Source organism: Sander lucioperca, chromosome 21, assembly GCF_008315115.2.
Source record: "Sander lucioperca isolate FBNREF2018 chromosome 21, SLUC_FBN_1.2, whole genome shotgun sequence".
NCBI classification, from domain to species: domain Eukaryota; kingdom Metazoa; phylum Chordata; class Actinopteri; order Perciformes; family Percidae; genus Sander; species Sander lucioperca.
Genome location: NC_050193.1, coordinates 25523723 through 25543152, shown reverse-complemented (window position 1 = coordinate 25543152; position 19430 = coordinate 25523723).

Below are 19430 nucleotides of genomic sequence, written 5' to 3'. Positions count from 1 at the left end.
TTTATTCGTTGAGTAGGTTTTGTTTTATATATCTCAATCTGCATAATAACTAAAGGTGTTATATAGTTCACACATTTCCATTCCATTCAGTTGCTCTGCAAGTTTATCCATGTTCAGATGGTTGGAGGACTGACTTTGAATTTCAACTATACCATACCTCTGAGGAAACCCTTTTAGATCCACTGAGCCTTAGGGATCACTGGCCTGAGTGGACACCTCTGGGCAACTTGGCATGCTTGTAATATCATGGCCAGCAGTCACCTTTGGTGTTGCTGACGGGCCAAAATGTGCTAAGCTGACCTTTTGCTTCTGATTAAAGTGTGTTTCGTGTGACCAGATGTGACAAACCAGCCTTTATTGTGTCTGTGGAGAGGGGCTGATAAAGCTCTTGCTCCTGTAGCAGCACATTGCATTAGCTCATCTATCTGCCTCACTGTCACCTCCTTTACACCAAGTTTGCTGCTTTACAACTGTGTGAAGTACTGACACCCCGCTGAGTGCTGCATGGGCCACTGTCTGGGAGGAACATTAAGTGCACCAATAACACCGATCCAAAATGTCCTTGGACACCAGGAGATGAGTGGAAACACAGGTTGCAAACACACACACACACACACACACACACACACACACACACACACTAAACTTATTCCACCAACTCTGCTCCGGTTGCATCTACACGTCTGCTTCCTCTTTCTCTATCTCTCTTCTGCCCACTTTCCACACACACACACACACACACACACACACACACACACTAGGGTCACTGAGAAGATGCTCCGCTTGTATTTTCATTTATTTTTCTTCACTTCAGTGGGAGCTGTGAATTGGAAGATTTCTCACTAGAGGCTCCGACAACCTTTAAAATAGTTTTTCTTTGGAATGGTCTGTCAGTTTGGGGAAAAGCTGCACTTTCCAGTCCATTTGGATGTCATCACCAAAAAAGAAAGAAAGACAGAACAAAGAAAGGAAGAGAATAACCCCCGAAACAAAGCAAAGAAACCAGTAAAGCAGTAAAACACATGTCAAATAAGCCAAACTGCAGCAGGTCTTTTTGCTGCAATGAAATCAAGTGTCCTCTTCATTATAAGGAAATAATGACGAAACACCCGCAAGCTAATGTGAATTGGCTTTTTCTATTACTGTAAAGGTAAAAGCATCTCATGATTAAGTCAGTATTTGTTAATGTGGGGAATAACACAATGCTTGTGGTAGCTATAATTTACTCTGAATGGAAATTATTGACAGCACTCATTTCTTCTCCTATTGAAGACATTTCCAAATACAATAAAATGTCTATTTGAAAAGCAATTATTGTCTCTCACGTCTCATCTTTTGACAACAATCTGTGTTGTGTGGTTATTCTTGTTTATATATTAAAAAATCCATTACTACTTGTTGCTGTGAAGATTAAAATTGCAGAAAAATAAGAAAGCCAGTAGTTATTTAAAATGACATGTCAAAAATGATGAGTGTTTTAATTTAAAAACATAGTATTTTTTACTGAGCCTATTTTTAGTAAAATTGCAGTCCAAGCCTCTGTACTTTGCAAACACAATGTTTAATGTTGTGTGTTTAGTGTGTGCAGCCTTATCGCCTTGGTTTGCAGGAGAGAGCAGAGGGGCTCTGGTCAGTGCTGTCTTATAGGGAAACTATCTCATGCTCCTGACGGTGGTCGTCGTGCTATTTGTTGGCTCTTGAAGGCGTCAGGGGAGAGAGATTACTTTTAAGAGTCCTTCCACATATTACAAAGCTGTCACTGGCGGGAGTGTTGACAGCGGATCACACTGTGGGAGTGTGACGCTCAGAGAAGCAGAGGGTGCTAAGATAGCAGCAGTTGTCGGGGAGGTTAAGGGTGGACAGACTTTCCCACCATATGATTATACTGATTCTTCCGGCTGAGGCTTCCTTGTCCAGCAGCCTCTGAGACGGATGTGCCGTTACTTCACCTGGTGTTAATATCCATCCTGAATGATTGGATTATAATCGCATAAATCCTATTTTGAGGTCAGGCATAAAATCACCACTGATAATGTGATTATTCTTTGTGTCCAGGGGTGGTCAGAGATACATCTGGCTAATTTAACAAACATGTGTAAATGCAATTTTGTCTCCAAACAACACATTTCTCCACAGACACATGGGTCTATCATTACAATCACAATCATGTGTTAATGTCCACTGAAGTGTGGGTTTTTGGAAATATTTTATTCTAACTTAGACTACAAAGTCTCGTATTGGCTTCAAATATGGATGCATTGTACAGTAAATTTTCTTTTCAGGATGACCAGGGCTATTTGAAAATGGAGAAATATTTGATATTAATAATTGCTTTCAAGATTTATGATGGGTATATGTATGTAGACTTTCTGTCGCAAAAATGTATCTTATTAGAATTATGGTTTCAAATATGATCATTGATATCATATGATCTCATTAAAGAGCAGAAACACAACTAATCAGTTATATCGGTCAGGTTTTGGATAAAAACTATGCAAACAGCATCATGACTCATAAATAAGTGACAGTGACTACGTTTACATGCACATAATAATCCAGTTTTTGCCCTTATTCCGAAAAAGACCATATTCCGACTAAGCTGATTACATGGCTAATGAAAGTGAATATTACACTTGAATAGCCTCCTGTTCAAGGTTTAGGACACATTTAGGAGACATTGGATGAAACAACTGATGCTGTTGCTTTTTCTTGAGAGGACAGACTCACTGTCAGAGCTCTTCAGTTTCTTATTACTAAACAATCTGCATGTAGTTATTACGGTTGGATTCGTACACTACGCACGTTTGATTATGATTGGGAAGAGGTTGTTGTTAATTTGGAAGAATTTCAACGCTTGAAGACACTTATCTTTTTGTTGCACTTCATGAACAAAATCACTGATTCAGAATTCTTGCATACGTTGACTAAAAAGTGATAAAAAAGTGGTAATTTCTGAATTGAATCAGTCAATTCACCCGTATTTAGTGCATGACACTTCTATTTATGTTGGATTGTTGCATCTCTTGGCATTCTTGCAGATAATAGGATGGAAATGGAGCGCAACAAAGCCACAACTATAACCTCGGGTTTAAAATCACCTGTACACAGAAACACTCACAGACAGACACATGCAATTATTATGTCAATCCACTTGAAAATGTCAGTCGCCTCTATTATTTTTCCTTGTCTGCTTTTGTCTCATCACCATATCACTCAACACCTCTCCTTCATCAACAGTCAGCAGAGTTTAGAAGGGTGATGGCCTTTCTGTTATTATTAGCAGTAAGGTTAGACTGTCGGCTCATGGCAGCCAATGGCAGGCCAGGACAGTGTGTTCCAGGTTGTCTGGAGGCTCGAGAGTCTGACAGGAAGAGCCAAGCAGAGGACGGGGCATTACTGACTCCTACACAGACTCATCAAGGATAACTGGCTACATTAACTCTGTCCATTAGTGCTTGTCTCTCGCAGACAGGAAGTGGCTGATTGAGGCAGATGTGTGGGATTTATTTATAACCGAGCTTATTTAGCCTCTTTGCTTGCTGGTTGCTTGTCAGGCATCATTTGAAATAATGTCCAGGGGATCTATGACAGACAGGGATAGGCAGGGCATGACTGTGTGTACTGCGTGTATGTGATTAACATGTTAATGTGTTTACGAGCCGTTTTGTGCGATTGTAAGTGAGCTGAGGATGTTTAGAGCACAGACACTCATCGGTTCAGAGCTCTTTTTTAACTGTTTACCGGCATAACTTATCTACAAGTGCAAAGCAAATGGCGGCAAGGTCACAAACTTTCTCAAATTACAGCTAAACAGTACACTCCAATATGTTTCTGAAAACATTTTAGCCAAGAAATAGGCATACAGTAACATAATCTTGATTCATATTTGATCAGCAACACCTAGTTGGATCTGACTTTTGTGAGCCTGCTGCGTTGCGCTGGACAGAGAATGTCCAGAAGATGGTCCAGTAACTACGTTCAAACATGACATTGTCTTAAACCCTCCCCACATTAGATAAATGGTTGTGATTGGCCCGTCCAGATTCTGGACGGATCGAAATCTGTTTGATTTGGGAGGGGGGACAGACATATCTGCCAGAGCAAATTAAACATGAGCTGGCAGATTAATTTGGTTTCCATGCTAGGAAATTGACCTTGGACTAAACTATGATTGGAAACTGAAGGAAACAAGAAACACGTTTTACTAAAACCCATCAGGAATAGAACCAATGCATTAATCAACTAAACCAATTCAAAATATAGTAGATAAGTACATATTATGCATCAAGAAATGGATCGCTACTGTATGTTTCACGGTGAAATTTCTTTTCAGTATTTGGGACAGAGCCCTGGAGTTTCTCTGAGTGATTGGTGGCCAACAAGACACTGGCTGACTAAGTGTGTGTGTATGCTGCTTCCCAGTTGCTCTGCTCCAGCTCAGGAACTGGAGATGTGAATAGACTGGAGTTTCTTCTGGGTACACACAGAACCCAACACAGCGGAGCAGATAACCCGACACAGATCAGATCAGACCCAGCACTGACCCAGCACTGCCTCCCACTGACCCAAACATGTTGTCCCACAGAGGAAGGAGGATGTAGTCTGACAAAGACAAAGCATTGTGTGTAGGGAGGTCGATGGATGTAGATAGATAGATAGAGATACTTTATTTATCCAGAAGGAAATGAAGGTGCCCAATAGCTTATACACATCATACATACACATAGGCACACAGACATATGACATCCACGAACACATACATACTACAAAAATACAAAGGAAGATATCAATAGTGTGCCCTTACAGTAAAGTTAGATTGTAGCATGTTTAAAGGAGCGGTGTGGAAAAAATGCAGAAAGGTGCAATGGTATCATAGTGCAAGAGAGTGTCAGTGCAAGTACATTGCCAGTGCAAATTCTATATATATTCAAGTACAATAGGCTACACAATATATCAAAAATAGAATCATTACTTAACTATACCTAGACACTAGTAAAAGACTTGAAGAAAAGTTTAAGTTAAAGTTGAAAACTGTCCATACAGACAAAAAGACAGCGTGGTGTATTGACCATACAGGCAAGCTAGCAAAATGGGCAGGTGCTAGGCATGTGAGTTTACGCCTTCAAATCTGGTGATTTTTGTGATTCTTTCTAACACAGTTTTTACAGTGTGAAACTTTTTCTAAACTTTATAAAAGTTGGATTATCACCAAACTCTAACCTCAGAGTGTACCGTAGGTCTTGGTGCCAGCCTTTAAAATATTTTAATTTTAATTTCCTTGATTTCCACCCAATATTCTCTGATGCTACGTCATTTTCATTAGTGAAATGTAGCTGAAACTTTGCCAATGCAAAACATTGGTAAAATAGAGTGGAAACGTATAAATATTGAATGTGTTTATACGTCATCAGTCAATATCATCCTGTGGACAAGCGTGTTTTCCAGCGGGGTCGTTGCAAGCAATGCTACAATGACAGGCAGTATGCTGTTTGATATAAAACCATTTCACACTCTGGATCTGTTTCTTCTTTTGTCTTGTTCTCTCTGTATAGACAGCCATAATGACACGCTGAACATTTCACACCAAATGAAAGAAGCTGTGCAAGTATGACAAGCTTTTGATAATGTTCAGCTATATCTCCTCTTTTTTGTCTGAGGTGCTTTCTATCTCTGTCTTTTCTTTAGTCTCTCTGTCTCTCTCAGAAGCCTATTTCTACAACCAAGCTACAATATTCTGACAGCTTATTTTTAAGTTTTGTGCTCAGGCTTGGAATTAATTACCAGAGATAAATAAAAAAAGAAAACATCTACCCTCTCTCTTTCTGCATTCTTGAACTTAGATAGCAAACTTAAGTCTCTGTATCTATGAATACATGTTAACCGAAACCTGCAAAAGTGCAGGCTTATTGACAGATAGCTGGTAAACTCCATACATGAACTAATTTTCAGATATAAATGGCTTCTTAGATTTATAATAAGAGTGTTGATATACTTCTGCTAATACTACTACTACTATAACTTCATCCAGGATTCACAAATTAGCTGGATGCAAACAATGAGGATTATTTCAGCCTGATTTAGTTAAGCCACATTTGAAGAACAGGGCTCAAATATCTTTAGATCCTAGTTTGTCTTTCTTAGATCGTTGGATTTGACATGTAGATCCTGTCTAAAAGGCTTAAATCGAAACCAAAGCTGTGTTTTGACGTTTCGTTTACCTTTTAAATGAAATAGTTCATGTTATTATCACATAATGTAATTCATAGAAAATGGTATGAGTTCTGGTTGGTGTGTCCTGCTCTTCTCTAGCTTGATATTGTGCAGTTGTTTTCTTTTTCTATCCAAAAGTGCAGCACTGATCATCATGCACTTTGGGGTGTGTGCAAAATGACATGTAATGCTGTTGGATCACAGAGTTTCGGGCCAACCCCTTTGATCTTAATAAAAAAAGCTGCAGGTCTACTGCGGCTTAGAGGTGCGCACTTTGTGTACAATATTTCCAACATCACTGATAGCTTTCTACACTACTAAAGGCACATATTGCCTGAATCCTAGGCTGGAAACATGACCCTCCTCTAGGCTGATTGGAGGTTAGAGAGGTTCAGTCCTGTTGTTATCTGATTGCTGTGTCTGGTAGAACGTTGGTCATGTCTGATACAGTATTGTGTTTTTTGTGTAAATGCAGCAACACGGAGTCCAACGCAACAGCCACAATGAAATGTATTTTGTAAATGGCTTTCATAAGTGAGTATCTATTTTGTAGTCTCAACTCCCTTTGAACTGTAAAAAAGACCATTGCTTTAAAAGAAAAAGGGACATTATTTGTTCTTGAAGCCAAATAAGCCAGAAAGCTAGTGACAAATATTGTAGTTCACTGTAGTCATATGTGAGGTAGGCTAGAGTTAATAAACTGTGTGGGATTAAGTTTAGTAAAAAGCAGCTTTTATATCTCCCCCTGCTCCGCTGCCCACTCCCACAAATTCATGCCTATACTTTGAGTTTCTTCCTCCTAATCGCTGTCTCTTAATATGGTCCAAATTGTGAGAGGTGCCTCAATGCCTCATTTGTATCTGTCCAACTTTATTAAATGCTTAGACCATGAATGTTGCATGATTACATTTTTCATTGCAACTCAGAGGATAAAGGGTTCACAACACTTTGAACTACATTACAATACACTCTGGTATGAGTTTTAATCAAGAATATTTAGATGATTATATAGTATATCGTAAGTTGGTAGAATAACAACTTAATTGTTTTTTACTAGGGTTGTCAATCGATTAAAAAAAATTAACTAATTAATTGCACAATTTGCTGTAATTAATCGCGATTAATCGTTTTTTTTTAAATTAAGACTGAAGCTTGTAATAATGGATATTTAAATGCTAAATCACTTAATTTTGCAAATATGAAGAAAAAAAACAAAACAAGGAAAGATTCTGCTAAGTTCAGAATGTTTAATATCTTTCAGAACAACAGCAGCAACAATTTGGCTTAGTCCTGCTTTAGTACAGACTAATCTGGCAGAACATGCAATCATCTTCCAGGAACCCCAACCAGCAATTTCAAACACAGAATATACTTCACTCCCCACACATTGCATGTTACGAGCACTGTCAGTGCCAAGTGTGGTTAACTTTTCCTTGATTTTCCATTCTTTTACGACATCCAGAAAATGATCAGCACACGCTAAAGCATAGTGTCACTCTTCTGTTTTACTTACAGTTAGTGCGAACGATTGCAGATTCCATTCATTATCAATGAAGTGCGCTGTGACGCCTAAGTAGTTGTCATTGTTCACAAAAGTCCAATGGTCACCTGTAAGAGCGACGTTCTTTGCTTGCTCAAGCATGTTGATCTTCCGTGCCCTCTCGCTTTCATACAAAGTGTGTATTCTTGACACGATGGTTCCTCTCGAGGGGAGATTATAAGAGATGTCTCCCGATGCAATATAGCTTCTCACTTACAGGCTTCATTATTCGGCCGCGAGTACCACACTCCTGTAATGTAGCTAGATTGCCGAAGCACTTTAGATTTAGTTAGGGTAGGTGCTTTGAGGTGATATTTCAAAGACGAATTACTTCTGTGTTATTTAATTCGGCCTTGCAAACTGCGCAGATTAATTTTGTTTTCTCCAAAGATCCGTCAGCTAAGTTTTTAAAGTGAAATTGTCCACCCAAAACTCCCTCCCTATCCATCTTGATCCAGGATGGCTAACGTTTTAGCACCACACGTCATCTACGGTTTGGTGGGTGGCACCATGTACGTCATAGGTCAGGTCATAGGTCAGCCGCCACATGAAGTAAACAAACACAGCTGCGTTAATTTCGTTAATTTTTTTTAACAAGTTAAATATTTAAAAATTAACGCAAAAATTAACGCATTAATTTTGACAGCCCTTTTTTTTACACAGTTTTTTCCAAGCAGCTTCCACTGATGGCTGACACAGTTAGCACCAGGGGAAGTTGTCTGCACACAGAGTATTAACTATGTTTGACAGGGCTAAATGCAGGAGACCTGTGGTTTTGTCTCTCTCCACACTGACCTGTCAGCATCATTTGGAAGCTGCCTCTGGTTTGCAGCGAGGCGCCTTGTCAGCAACTCAAACGCTGCATTTGGCTTCTGCTCCCAAAGGAAGTATTCTGCCAAATTACATTCCTCGAAAATGCCCATTAAATGAATAGTTTGTTTACTTTAATCAGGCTCTGGCTTGTACAGTGAATAGAACAGCACAAACGGAGGCAGAGCTTGTTATCTGAGACTCACTTTGCTAAATAGATCTAATTAAAGCTGCCCTTTTTCTGATGCGACAAATCTACCTGATGGAAATAAATTGGACCAGTGCATATTTTGCTCCCTTTAGACATGCGTCTATCAGTGTAGAAGAAATGGAAAGAGGCACTTTAGTCACTAATGAGTCTGAGATATTCACAGTGGTGCCTTCCTGAGACAGAATAGAAAATGCGTAATTTTTATACCTAATGTGAAGACCCTTAGACATTTTGGAAACATGCTCTCAGCCAACAGTATCTTCCCGTGTGCACTTACCGAACCCAGTGGAAATGTGCCGGAAACACACCTGCTTGTGGTTCTGAAAACATTATTAATATTTGGATACTTTGGGAAAGTTGTTCTAAAACTTGTGAATTTGTTCTGTTCAAATTGTCCGATGTATAGAGGTGAAGTGAAGCAATGTGCAGCACACCACTAAAACAATTATGTCACTTCATCTTTCAGATAACGTTCACAGATCTATTTGAAAATATACAAAGATCTATACATCTGGCATGCCATGGCAATGCCACCTAAACAGATCACAATCAAAATCAGAAAAAGATGTATTGCCAAGTAAGGAACATTACAAGGAATTTGCCTTGGTGAATAATTTCACTTTGAATTTGAGGGAAGAAATTAGCAGCTTAAGAGCCAGGTATTTCCCTCAGGAGTTGGTGGAGACCAAACCAGAGTTGAGAGTGAATATTTGAAGTAAATTCATCATGTATCACAAACTCCAGTGGGATAATAATGTTGCTTGTTGTCTGCTGGATATGTAAATAGGCAACAGCTAACTAAGACCTCCGCCATAACAACTTTATAAGATAGCATTATGTCAACGTTGTGTTGACAGCTGTGTGTGTGTGTGTGTGTGTGTGTGTGTGTGTGTGTGTGTGTGTGTGTGTGTGTGTGTGTGTGTGTGTGTGTGTGTGTGTGTGTGTGTGTGTGTCAGGCAAGGTGGCCCACCTCCACTATGAAACACTGAGAGAAAGGAGTCATTCAGCTAAATGGGCCAAAGGATAACAGAATAAAAACTGCAGTTTGTACACTAAACATTAAGTGCAATACTGAAATTGTTAAATGCCTTTATACTGTCTTGTTTGAAATTCAAGTTCTCAATATTCAGCTTTGCTTTTAACCATCTGCAATGTCAGCAAGTTTTACAAACGTGTGGACCCCTGTCAACCTGTCAATTTCTAGACAATAAGCCAAAATGTCTAATTAATCTGTATGTGTTTGCATCTCTAAAGCAATGGCTAACAAAGTCCACCAGCAACAGTTAACCTCTGCAAATGTAAGCAGACTACAGTCATATTCAATCATTATTAATACTTATCATGAATTAGAGTCTGTCAACTCATCAGAGGCAAAGATTAACACAAGTACACGTAAATCCATTCGGACTGCTCTCTAGCTTCCTACAGAGAAGCTAATTAATCCTGATGGGACTCGCTTTCTCCGCAATGTTTCCATTTACACGATCAAACACAGCTCATGCTATAACTGTCTTCATCGCTAAACAAATGCAAAGAAAATGAATCTCCTAACCCTCAACACAATTAAGAGACATCACAGATGAATATAAAACAGCAAACCAAAAGAATTAGATGAGAACCGAGCCACCACTAATTTCGTTGCCACATACAGTATTCATGAGCAGCTTTTTTTCTTGCACTCAAAGCAAAGAAAGTCTATGAAAGCACATTTTAAGAGGTGTGTGTTGAGCAGGTTAACATCATATCCTCATACAGGCCATTACAAACTACAACAGAGCTCAATCACATTTTCACCACAATTTTTGTCACATCACTGTTTCCATTATTATGACGAGAACATTCAGTTTTTGGGTAAGAGAAAACAGGAAAACCCACTTTCTCAGCACTGCTTTGTGAAACTAAAAGCAAAGTAAAAGCAATTTTTGGCTTTTTAGGCACACAATATAAACGCCTATTCTTCCAGGGGTTCATTATATATCAGAACAGGTGTGTGTGCTTGCGCGAGTTTGTGTTTGTGTCCCAGCTGGTAGTCGGCTGTGTGTGGCACAGAAAGTGAATCATCTGGCGAGCCATCTGTCTGTCTGTCAGACAGCAAATGTTTTCTTGTCTGTGTAAAACACCACAATAATCAAAAGACTACATTCCTGGGCTGAGCGAGGTCAAACTCCATCATCATGCTTCCATGCTATTTACTTTCTTTTCCCTTCAAACAGGAAGAAAAGCACTTCTTTTATTTTTGTTAATGTGGATCTAACAGGAATGAAAATAGCTCGAGAAAGTTATTAAAGTGACTCGGCATTCACTCTCACCCTTTCTTCCTTTGCTTGTTTTGCTTTAGGTAGCATGAGGATTTAATGAGGAAGTGTTTTGTCCTCTAAGAGTTTGTTTTCTCATTCAGCACAGAGACAATAAACCATGAATGTCAAAGTGAACCTTGGCATCTTTGTCTTTAAACATTGTTTTTCTTGCAGCATGTTTTAAAAAAGTAGTTTCCTCTAATTAATATGCAAACATGTCTCATTATGTGCCTCATGAACTAAACAGAATGTGTGTTAAATAAATAGTTCCACATTTTTATTTGCTTTCTTGCCAAGCGAAGATTAATGCTACTCTCAACATCTGTATGGTAATATAAAGCTACAGTCAGCAGCCAGTTAGTTAGCTTAGCACAAAGACAGGAAATGGGGAAACAGCTATCCTGGCTCTGTCCAAAGGTACAAAATCTACCTACCACCGTCTCTAAAGCTCACTTATTAACATGTTATATCTTGTTTAAACCGATGGAGACTAACCCTCCTAAAACCACAACATGTTTTGAGAAGCTTAGCTAACCGCCTTTACATTTACCATACAAATATGTGAGTGGTATCCATGTTCTTATCTAAGCATCTAAAGTGAAATCTAATTGCCATCAGGCCCCTTTTTTACTGTTTCATTTAATCATATCTCGTACATAATGCTACTTATAATAAGAAAATGTAAGCAGGCAAATCCCCCTGCAGGGATCTGTTCTGTGCTTACAAAGAATATTGTTTCCCGCACTCAACCTGAGTCAAACATGCTGAGATGAGGTAAGAGGCAAAGATATAAAAAAGTGTACGTGCATGTAGAGAGAACAATACAAAGTATGATGCGCTGTATTACCTTTGTGATCCCGCTCTAGTTTTCTAAGATGCAGAGGGTGTTGGTGGTAGGAAGTCACAAGTTATGAGAGGAGGATAATTACAGAGTATCTGACATCACGCTGTGTGTCACCAATCAGGCTGACATATTTTACTGACATGTTGCTGACATATTTTATCAGTGGTGTTAAATTTGCTGTGTTGTAATGTGTCAATGAGGGGACAGATTACAACACACTACTACCCCCTTTCTGTTTTCTGTCTGTGTGTCATGTCTGTGGTTTAAAAGACCTGGGGCTTTGAGCCCCCTTGGGGCTGAGTCATGATGAGGCAGGTTTAAAAAGAAGCCAGAGCTGCACAGAGAAGTCCAAGTCTGAAGTCTTTGAGTGAAGATGTTTGTGGACTTAAGGGTATTTCTAGACATTTTACTGTCAATAAATGATATCATATTCAGTGATAAACAACCAACCACCCTTTAGACACCATTCAAGTTCAGTTGTATATCTGCCAATTGTAGCCGGATTATTTTTATGCCAGTGTGTTCTTTTTAAAAATGACTGCAGTGACTGAATCAACTAAAGTCTAGTGGAAAGGTCTATCTGGAGCATGCTCAAAATACCATCTGATTGGGCTTGAATAAATAAAATCAAACAAGAGCATGAGCCACATTAGCTTAAGCCTAAATTAGTTATTAGCAGCTAAAAACATTTACCTGTGTGATTATATTTCAGGAGAATAATGTTTGGTGTAGTTGAGTCATTCTGTGAAGGCCACACAGACTAGTTGTTTTGTTTGCTGATGGATTGGAGCCTCACATATCTGTAGTTGGCAGGGACACTGTACATTATAGAGATGGGTTGTGAAAATGGACCGACATTCCTGCAGTGGAAATTATCACACATTTATGTGTGAACTCGGGCTGTCCTTAAGCAGTATTCTGCCGCCTGCAGTTGGTTTCACTTGGACATTCTGTTGGTACTGGCAACAGAATGTTCGGCACAATTCCGTAGCAGTTACAGTTTAACTAGTCTGGATCAACAACAGTTGTTATTTCCAAGATAATTGCCTAACATCCAGTGTCCCTCACCTTCCGCTCTCTGTGTGTTGCCGTTCCTTTTTACTACCAATAGTCATTGTCAGTTTTTTTAACTACCACAACTCAAGATCAGAAAAAGCTCAGATGTCGCTTTCAAAGGAAAGACAAACAACATATTTTGAGCTTTAGTTTGGACTTGTTGAGAGTGAAAACTCATTCCTTATACCTTGTAGTTCCCTTCGAAATGACAATCAAACCAAGTTTAAGCTTCAGTGTGCTTTGTGTAGTTGAGTCATATGACCTAGTCAAAAGGCAAAAGTATTTGTTGATTTTCCTAATGGCCAACTTGAAGTGAAGGTGAAAAGCTGGCTGTCATAGTAACCCTCTGGCTGCATCCCACAGACTCTCCAATCTCTCTTCAAAAATGTTGTCTTGTTTTGTCTTTGTAATCTTGACGCAATGAATAGTACTAATAGGAATAATGGCTTACACCTTCAGAAAGGGGGTTTCAGACACTGACAGGCACTTCATTTCACTCCATTGAGGCACGTAATTACTCTCTGTAGTTACATCCAGCTAAATCTGTGCATGTTTACCAAAATACCAAGTGGAGAACCTGTGGTCCTGATGCTGCTGAGCCCACTTTGTAGAGACCAGTGAGTTTTAATGAATTTGCCGGTGCCGAGTTCCTTTCTCAAGCGAGTTGGCATGCTGACAGACAGGCAGATGTTCAAACAGAGTGTGCATTCTTCTTTTGTGAGGAGGTGGCTGCTGTGTTTGGCCGCTTTTAAAGCAGACCCGGTGTGATGGAGATTAGGAGCAAGCTGTGCAACCGGTGTGTAGTGGGTCGGTCAGGCCAACAGAGAAGGACAGATTTTACATATCAAAGCCAAGAAGACAGAGGGAAGAGAATGAACATCAGGCGTGGCGATCCAGACTCATACGTCATGACATAAGGGACCAGAAGAGAGAGGCTCTGTTAATGATGGGATAATGATTCAAAAGAGGGAGAGCGTGTGAGGAAAGCGGTGCTGATACAACAAGAGTGAAGTATCACCAGTTACCTTATTTAGATGTGATCTTTATAGTGGTTGAAACACCTTATTGTCCACACATCCTGTTTACTAATGATAGAGGTTGTATGTGCAGTGACTCAAATAAGACATTAAACTGTACCTTAGATAGACTTAAAAACATTGATGCAACATTTTCCAAGCAATTTTTTTTAAGTTTAGTGAACTTCTTGGTATTTTGAGTGGGGGAAAACTGAGTTATTTACAACATACTGTAGCTGTAAGACATTACTGTCAAGTAGAGTCTACAGGAAAAGGCAAATAATGTGTTCAACCGACTTTATTAAAGTCAACATATGAATTGCATTAGACTTAATACAATTCAAGATAACTGCTGTTAAAATTGAGTTGCATTACATGTAAAAGTCCATTTTATCCTTTTTACGTACTGTTTGTGTGTATTACATCAAATCTAATTAGATAGCATTAACACAATTCACATTTTACTAAATAAACAAATACTGTATCATGATGTAAACATTCAATCATTCATGTTTAATAACCGCATACATTAAATAAATTCTGTAACAACGTTGAGTAAATGTAAGCATGGTTTAAACCTGTAAACTAAATCAGAGGTAAAAATAAGCAACAAATACAATGAAAATATATCAAGGATTAAGTAATATATTCAAAGATGTATACTAATTTGTTTTGCATACTGACTCATTATAACCCTACATGGCATTATGAGAATGATTAAGTGGTTCAATTTCCAATTAAATCTCCTAAAATCATCTTTCAAAATTCTGGGTGTCACCAAAAGGACCCAGTTTCATTTTAAGGTCTAGGAAGTCTCCTAACAACTAAATGGGATTGAGTGTAAGTGAGGTGCTCTGGTAAAAGGGCACTATATCACATTTTGTGGAAAAATACAGAAGTATGCACATTTTAGTATGCACAATATTCTATACAGTGCCAAGTTTGGCAAACCTTGAGCTATTCTGTTTAACTATCAAACTTCTACAGAGCATAGATAACGATTAATTAACCTCACTCACCGAAAAAATTATATTTACCTGATGCCACTCAATATATGGCACAGAGACGCAAGCCAATATTTGCGACCAATGCTAGAAACATTCCCACAGTGCCAACACTGTTGCCTCCTCTGCTTACTAAAACTACGGGGTGACCTACGTGACACCTTTTTTCCTTAGTTTTAGAGAGTCAGCTCCTGTCTGAAGTGTTTTTGGAGGGTTTCAGCCTCTGCTATAATGACCCTGACACTGATGTCTCCACCGGTTAAAAATACTTGGAACATGAATACTTAATAGCAAGACAAGGCATGGAGAGGCTCATTAGGAGCCCGTCTCTCTGACTTCCTCTCGCTGTCCTCCAACTCTGACATGTTAATATCAGCTCCAAAATGAGTAGTTGAAAAAGTTCCAAATGACAAAGAACATCAATCTTATCTCTCTTGTCAAAAAAGAAGAAAAAACAGAGTACATTAATTTCCCATTCTTTTCCATCGAATAGAAATGTGTGGGGAAGTTTTGATGTACAGCTCATTCATTTATAATACACAGTGAGCCATTTTTTGTGTTGTACCAACTGTGATTGAATAGCTAATTGCCACTTGTGGTGTCTAAAAGGTAAATGTTCCTGACTGAACCACCTTACTGAGACAGATACACACACACACACACACACACACACACACACACACACACACACACACACACACACACACACACACACACACACACACACACACACACAAACATTTGCAGCACCCATCAATCAAACATAAGTCAATTATTTGCACTACTGTCACCACGGCAACATGGGAGTCTTTTTGCACTGGGGGCTAAGCATACATCTGAGGTCCATATGTGAGTGTTCTCTCTTTTGCCCACTCTTATTTACCAAATTAAAATACAGCACTTAAAATATAAGTGTGTGTGGCTGTGCTGTGCGCAGGTGAGTTGGACCGCTGATCTAAACTGCAGATATCAAGCGTGTCATCGAGGATTTATTCCTTCTTATCCATGCAGAGTAAGCTTATGGGAAACAGGGGGAAAATAAAGATTCTAAATAACATCAGCACACAAATCTTTCTGTGTAGCATTTTAATTTTAAAGTGTCTGCTTTACAATGGAGACAACCCCCATTTACATGCTTTGAAAATAATGAATGGCTGACTGCATTGATTTTCCCTTGTATATATTACCATAATACTCGCCTGTGGGCCGTGTGTTGGGAGTGCGTAAATATTGGTTCTTCAAAGCTAGCATCTATGACTGGGCTCAAGTGCTGGAATGAAGCGTAATCCGAGCATCCTCTTGGGACATCCCTCTCATTACTCCTCCTAATGCAACCAGGATAAAGATCGAAGGACCAATCAATACCTGTCTCACTGCCCCAACCTGACCCATGACCTGCGACGCAATGCCATACTCAGAGGCTTGGATAATTATTTGACTCTGCAGGGACAGCTGGTGTAGGGAGGTCCATCTACAGCTCAGAGAGAAGTGTGTAGCAAACCTAGCACGATGACTGTTGAGGTGTCATGTCCCCTCATGAGAAATCAATAGCTGTGAGCTCTATTCTTCACTCAGGCACACTCAAATGTACTATTTCCTTCATAGACAATCATTACGTCTTTGACAAACAGCAGGATGCGCTTTTTGTTTGAATCGTTGTGCTCTGTTACACTTTGGACACGTGGTCATGGTCGGCTATATCATGACAGATTGGCATGCAGCTGTGTTATATGATATCTGTTTTTTGGAAGATTTGGTCTTCCTGAGTGCAGTGATCAAAGAGAAGGAATTCAACATCACACTGCTCAGCTAGCTGCAAGGCATCATGGCTGCAAAGTACAATATTCAGTCTCATTTGTTTCCAGTTGTACACCTGTCAGCTTCAGAGGCTGTGCTGTTGTGTTGGTACTTCTTTTTGAACAAATGCTACCTGAGCCAGTGCATGTAAACGTAACAGGCTAAAGGACTGAGCAACAAAGCTGAAATCAATATCATGCTATTGATAAGAATATGTTTCCAATATTCATGTAGATCAAGATATGGCAATTTATGCAAAATCAAATATAATCATAGACAGAACTCTTTCTTTTATTTACTCTACACAATTGGACGATGTTAAACACATCTCGTCATCAGGGCATTTTGCATGGGAAAGCTCAGGAATAGCAGTGCATCCATTACAAAATAAGCAGCTACAAAACTAACAAAAAATGACTCTTATCACAGTGTGAACCATTAGGCCAAATATAAACCCAAAAGCCATATTAAATGATTGTTTTTTTGTGATATATTCCAGAAAAAAAGACACTCATTCATTTTATGCATTGCCTATCTGGGGAGGGGGGAATGAATTTATTTTGATGAGGAATAAGCAAAATGGTGGAAAATAACACAGAAAACCGGGAATTAATGTTAAGTTGAATGAAAGGCTTATATTTCTGTATAATATCCTGAGTCTGAGTTGTCAGCATGTGTAGGATTTGGATTTTAAAGCAACTGGAGAATCTGAAGTGTTTATTAATAAAAGTTACCAGCATCATAAAACACAACTTGACAGCAAACAATAAATAGCACTGTTAACCTCTCTCACAAACACACACACACATGCACATGCACATGCACATGCACATGCACATGCACACATGCATCTTTAGGCACACACACACACACACACACACACACACACTTTCTGGCAGGAGTAAATCCATGCACTGGTACACCATCATTACACTGAATGTTTCCTCTAAATGAAAACCTGGAGTCTCATACCTGTAAACATGAGTAATGGCGTTCTTCTATGCTCCATTTATCTACTTACTTCTTCTTCTTCTTCTTCTTGGTTCCTTTCTGCTGTTTCACGGCAGCGTGTCCTTGCTACATTGTGCCCGATAAGCACTTTTCCTCCCCAGACATCGTTTGTCTGACGCTGCCTCTTCTGTGAAATTGTACTTGTCACACGCAGGCGTGCATCTTGACGAAATATGATCGCACAAATGCAAATGCACACTTCGACATTAGAGGCTCCACTGCAAAAGAGAACACCCCCACTCTCCTTGTTTTTAATTCCTCACTTCACAGCCCTTAGCAGAAGCATGACAACTTTTTCTGAGACTTCACTTGAAATCCATCTTCAGACACTGAAAAGTAATTCACTTTTTAATCTCGCTCTTTTGAAAGACTTTTAATCATACTCTTCCTGTACTGTATTTTACTGTGTGTGTGTGTGTGTGTGTGTGTGTGTGTGTGTGTGTGTGTGTGTGTGTAGGGGAGAGAGAGAGAGAGAGAGAGAAAGAAAGAAGTGTGACAGTGATGTGTGCAGTAAGTGAAAGCCAAGGGAATAAAAAGAGCCCATCATTACACGCAGCCGTTCTGTCATTCCATTAGAAAGAACAAAATGACCCTGTCTTCCCTACAGAGACATGATTGGGTTTTCAGAGGAATATTTCTTAGAACCTACATTGCATTTGTTCCGTTTCCTCCCAGTGTTGCCCTGCTCAGCCTACCCCTGCAGCAAACGGTTCGTGTCGGCTCCACTTGAAATTATAATTCCTGTTGTCACACACGAATGGTCATTGCTGAATAACTGTATCGCTGCATGAAGAACAATAACATTAATTCTGTGGCGATCGGTGTCGTCAACTTATATACAGTATGAGGCCAATTTCTTGGGATGTAAGTAGGATGACGTTGTGCAATTATTGAGAAAGTACAGAAGGACCCATCGTCATTTGGATCGTCTAATTGCTTTTTGTCCTCTGGTAAGACTTGACACATAGGTGTTGTTAATCACTTCAATTATAATAATACAAGGATTTATTCACACAAGCAGGAAGGCAATTGTGAGGATGGCTCGATTGAACTGCTTAAGGGCCGTGGGCAGAAATGAGCTATGGGCCACTATTGATACATTTGGGGTGCATTACTTATACATATAATTTTATGTACATAATGTGAAATAGTACAGGTGGCACGTGCTCGTGCTCGTCTGGTGGGGGGGGCTTGGGACAGAGAGGGGAGACCTGCAACAGATTTTTTTTGCCTTGTGCAGAAAACTGCCTACCCAAGCTTTAAGTGTCTCTATGTTTCATCTGAGGTCTTGTAATGAGCCTATTCAGTGTTGTGTAATTTGGCAAACCATACACAGCATGAGCACAATGACAAACCATGTTTTGTGAGTAAGTATGCAAACACACACAGGAGGCTAATTTGGAGGAATAGAGTATACGGAGCAGTTACGTGTAAATTGAGAGGGTGGTCGAAGCTGCAGATGCATAATGAGAGGGGGAGGGTCATTGCGAGTGTGCAGTTAAAGCAGGGAAAATCTCCATCTTGCATTGATTTTCCTGTCTTTGTGCTGCTGTAGTGGTAAAATTAAGGCGTTCTAAGTACTTCAGATCCCGTGGTGCTGAAGAAGCTTTTTGTGGAGTTACATCCATACACTG